The sequence below is a fragment of the Sinocyclocheilus anshuiensis genome, unplaced genomic scaffold (assembly GCF_001515605.1).
Source record: "Sinocyclocheilus anshuiensis isolate Anshui unplaced genomic scaffold, SAMN03320099.WGS_v1.1 scaffold35, whole genome shotgun sequence".
Classification (NCBI taxonomy): domain Eukaryota; kingdom Metazoa; phylum Chordata; class Actinopteri; order Cypriniformes; family Cyprinidae; genus Sinocyclocheilus; species Sinocyclocheilus anshuiensis.
The window spans coordinates 148,020-153,327 of NW_015552558.1; positions in this window are offsets into that span (position 1 = coordinate 148,020).

Here is a 5,308-nt window from a genome sequence, read left to right on the forward strand (position 1 = left end):
AGATAGATCATCTGGTCATACTCATCAAGTCCCATAGGGGCCATTAGGAAAAGAACTAACGCGAGGCATTGCACAGTGACTAAGTTACTGCTTTCAGCATATAACATCACCACTGAATAAACCAGAGCAGTCAATGATACTAAATTATTTATTATAAAAGTCTGTGTTTTTTTTAAGAATGATGTTTGTATGTAATAATAAAAGCTTTTGTTCCAATTATTGTTTATTTTATTACACAATTTAAAAGCACATAAATCATTATTATTAATATGGCTCATACTTAGGGCCAGAGCTATGTATTACATTATCAAATATTAAACTTGGTGCAGGGAGCATTTGTGCTGTGGACATGAACAATACTTCAAATAATGTGGCTTGTTGAAGAAAGGGGTCTATTTCTAAGCAAAGAAACTTTCTGCAACAGACAAACAAAAATAATAATAATAATAATAATAATAAATAAACCATAAATAAATAAAAACTGCACAGTAACACAAAAATGGCCTTACTCAGTCAATATTACAGATATCAAGCTTACATTTTCACAGAATTTTCTTTACCTTCTGAAGGATGATTTTATGTAGAAAACAGTAAATCACACACAAAAAAAAGACTTTAGCTGGGTTTTCACAGCCAGGGTCACAAATTTGAACCACATGCAGTTAAACCACTCAGAACACTTTATCAACCAAAGCAACACCTTGGCAACCAGCCACACTCCTTGGCATTGTTCAACAGGTAAGCACTTACATTTCCTTCAGAGAACTGTAAAAATCTTCTTATTTTTATGTATTTATATTCTCACTGACAAAGAACAGATTAAAAAACATGTACATGTTTTCATTGATTACATTTTATCTGCCTTGTTGCTCTCTTCATTTTTCCAAACACTATCGGCAACTCATTCTCATGACCATGGTTTCTGGCGTGGGCCCTTGCACATGTCAGTCTCTGTTTGAATAGAGAGAGCTCTGATTGCCAGAGATACGGGGCCCCGATTTCTGCCTCTAGTCCTTTGATGAGTACACAGTGAGGCTGCACTTCAGTAGCTGATAAGCATTTCATTTCATAGTATTGTCTTCTGCACTGATGAAAGTGGACTGTACTGTGATGCATATATAGAGTTTTTTTTTTTATAGATGACTCGTTTACATGGTGTTACTTTTTCTCATTTAATTTTAGAATACTGTTAAACTTAACAAGAAATACAATTTTCCCATCTCAGCATCAGAGGTATTCCAGAGGCATTAACAACCATAGACAGTGGGAAACATGTGCCGATTCCATTCTGTTCCATTAATGGTCAACCATTTTAAAAGGTCCAATCGTTCAGCCCAAACTTTCAAATGGGCTAAAATCAAACACACTGAACAAAAATAAACCAATAATGACTGATTATAATGACATTTCTTTTTCAAAACATGTTTTTTATTTTTTTAAACTGATAATTACAAAATGATTTGAGGATGAATCTAACAGGTTTGAAAATGGCTGATAGCCTAATTATTATTATTTTTTCTATAGCATTCTTTATAGACAATATTCTTGTTTTTGTGTCAATCAGTCAATCAAAAAATCAATAAAATATAAAGATGTGGAATACAACTGATTTTGTCCAATAAGAGAATCAAAATGAGCTTGGCCATTACAAGTGTCACAGTATACAAGTGTTGAAAAAAGGTGCAGGGACAAAGACAACAAAACAAAATAAAACATATAAATAATTTTAGAAAAATAGTCATCAAAGATACATAAAATCAACACTTCTAATTTGACAGCAGAATATCAGATTACTTCTGACTAGAAAATAAATAAATAAAATAAAATTTAAAATCCAATGTAAAATTTAATGCCTATATGTACCCTAGTTTTTCATCACACTTGGTTTACCGTCCAAGCATCATTTTTAATAAATGGTTTTCAGTGATAAAATGCCGCTCTGTAGTGACCTCCAGTGTGTGCCCCTGCCTTCAGGCTGCGCTGATGTTTAGCGTTCTAGGGTAATGAGGGGGAACAAAGAACAACAAGCAGAAGCTGCCCAACATAAACATACAGGGGAAGGTATTTAGTACAAACTATGAACCCAACAAGGCTGAGTGCAGTCAACGGCCCCTAATTCTGCTCTTTGTAATCTGATGCGTACTATAAACACACATCACACCCACTCACACTTACACTTATAATCGATGGACAGTGCAAAACTCAACATGAGCAGGCACACCTGGCTGTCAGGTGTTGCACGGTCAGGTGTGTTTCGGGGGTCAAAGGTTAGGGGTACTGTTTGATTTATGATCAGGTGATGATTTAAAAATATTACATTACAAAAAAGTTGGTATTGCTGTAGTAGAGCAAGTGGATCTGATTATCTTTATAAATATAATTTTTTATTTTAATTTTTTGAAATAGCATGTTAGCAGCAATATACATTGTCAATATTTAGCAGACTGAAAAATTATGCATTTACCAGTCTTAGTTGTCAATAATTTCCTTTTCAGCAGCAAAGCCAGAGGTTTCCAAGCATTTTCATTCAGTTTAAATATCATTTTACTGTATGTTTTTCAGGTGTGTTTCCCCTTATGGCATATATGACACACTTTTACCACTTAATTTCCAATCACACTCTCTCACCTAAGGCCTAACTTACCATTTGGCCTCAAGTCAAACTACATGCCACACACCTCAAGTCAAGGCTGCTGCTCCCTGTACACAGATCATGCAGCCCGCTTAGGGAACCAATCCCCCAGGTGAGCACTCTGACACTCTGAATTCAAAGTGTACATACTTTACTTTTACTTTTTGTTCCTCAAATAAACTGCCAATTAAAAATCTGACTCCAGAAATTGTACAGAATATTGATAAATGTTGAATACAGACAATTTACATTTCTCATAAAATTGTTAATAATGCATGTATTCTGTAAACCTTTCATATTGCCACAGAATTAAATTACTTTTTTAATTGCAATTTTTTGTAATTTTGTTGTGGAATAGCAGAAAAGATCAATAGTCCACAAGTACCATCAAAGGGTCCAAATATAGAATGTTTCCAAACTTTTGATCAGTATAGTTACCAAATGAATTCATCACATGTAGGCTAGGCTACATCAAGAGGATCATGTCATCTATGTAGTAAAATGACACTGTGCACATCTGTGTTTACACAACAAATGTGGAAAACTACAAGCCTGGAGATACATACATTTAGATCCAAACCAAAATGCTGTTTGTCTCGCTTAAAATGTTACTACATTAATATCGGAAAGTCAACTAGGTCATCTATTGGTGTCTTGTTCTTGGTTTTTAGAAGCCTTTTAGTCGCACTCGAGTCGCCTCTTTATAGCTCAGACTTGACTTCAGACTCGACCTGAAATGACTCCAGACTTGACTGGACTCGAGGGAAATTTTAAAAGCAACTCGAGTCCTTTATCCTTAAAAACTTATATAACTGATATTCAAAAGGCGGACCGCATCCGCACCCCGGCATCCATCCGGACCGCGAGCTGTAACAGCAGCACCATTTTAAAAGTGAGCAGCGCGTCAAAATAGCGGAGTGGATCACATAACAAGCGCTCGGGTTCGTTTATGGTAAATATCTTTCAGCGCTATATCCTGTAGTATTTGTATCTAAAGCCAAACGCGCTTTATTCAAGCCCTTTCAGCTACGTGCGCGCTGCTATAACACAACAGAAAACAACAATGCAGCAAATATAGTTATTTTTCTTATCTATCAGATGTGATTTAGCATGATTAATCTGTAGGCTAAGAACATTTCAAAAGAATCATTTAGCTTATAATTGGGAAAATTGTTTTTAGTAGATAATGCTTTTAAGTAAAATATTAAAATAGTATAGATTTCAGGAGCAAACCCCTGGAAAAAAAACAGTAGCCTCTTTTATTCTGTCACATGGCCTTGCATGTATCTAAATGTAAAAATACAATATTTTTGTCCAGACCTCTGCTTGGAAAATATAGAGGCCGCGCCTCTTGGAACTTTAATTGAATATCCCTGACTTATATCATAAAGAAATACTTTATTTGTATGGTTTTGTAATATCTGTGTCATATATTTCCTTATGTGTCATGGTAGATTGGACGCTTACAGAAAAACAGTTTTGAACATGGTAATGGATTAAAACATGTACATGTACATGTACATTAACCTTACATCTTAACACCTCTTTTTTGTTTTACAAAGCATATCATAGATCATATATTTTGTCTATAGCCTATAAAACAGCTTCGTAATAGGAAGATTTCAGTACATGAGGATTATGAATGGGATTTTTTTAGCGAGCCATTAAATGACTTGAGACTCGACTCGGACTCGTGACCAAAGACTCAAGACTTGACTCGACTCCAGGTTAAAGACTTCAGACTTGACTCGGACTCCAAGTTAAAGATTTATGGACATCTCTGATTTAGAAGACGACCAAATCTAAAATGAATCAAATGAAAGATGTTTTAAATTGTTTGTGTAGATGTTCTTAAATTGTGATCCCTTACTGAAATTTGTAGTATTAAATAGTTCAGTCTGTCTGAACACAGACAGCAATCCCAAAATCCCACCTGTCAACACTTCGTTGGTTTTACTTTGAGGGTGCATATTTTTTGATCTCAAGTGAAAGAGTCACTTAACTTTTTAAGAAAAAAAAGTTTTTCATTTTTTTTTTTTTTTTTTTTCAGTCATTGCAGTGAATTTGTGCTGCTGTCAATGTGCACCCTGACTGTGATAAGTAACACACACACACATTTAGCTATGTAAATGGGGTCATTACATAGACTTCTGTTGTTTTTATATACAGATAATTATACAATTTATAACCTAACCCTACCCCTAACAGGAAACTTTCTACATTTCTACAATTAAAAAAAATAAAATAAAATAAAACAAACAAAAAAAAAATATATATATATATATACATTTTTTTTTTTTTTTTTTTTTTTTGCCAGTTTTAAAAATGAGGATATCCCCAAAGGGAGGTTTTTGGAGATTTTGTCAGGTTTTACTCACTTTGGATACAAATTTAGGACACTATACTAAGGACACCTTTTTTTTTTTTAATAACACTGAATCATATGAAAGATATATATGTTTTAATCAGTTAGCTTGTTCAGCTACCAAGAGGCCAATTTATAATAACTTTTCAGCATGTATAAGATTTTTGATTTCAGCTTCTTTATATGTGACTTATAAAATGAAACCATATTTTGTTTTTTGCTTTATAGGCAACATCGAGGCAGAACACAGATATTACAGTTTTTTTCAACTGCTTACATTTTCAAAACTTTGCCTCTTTTTTTTTTTTTTT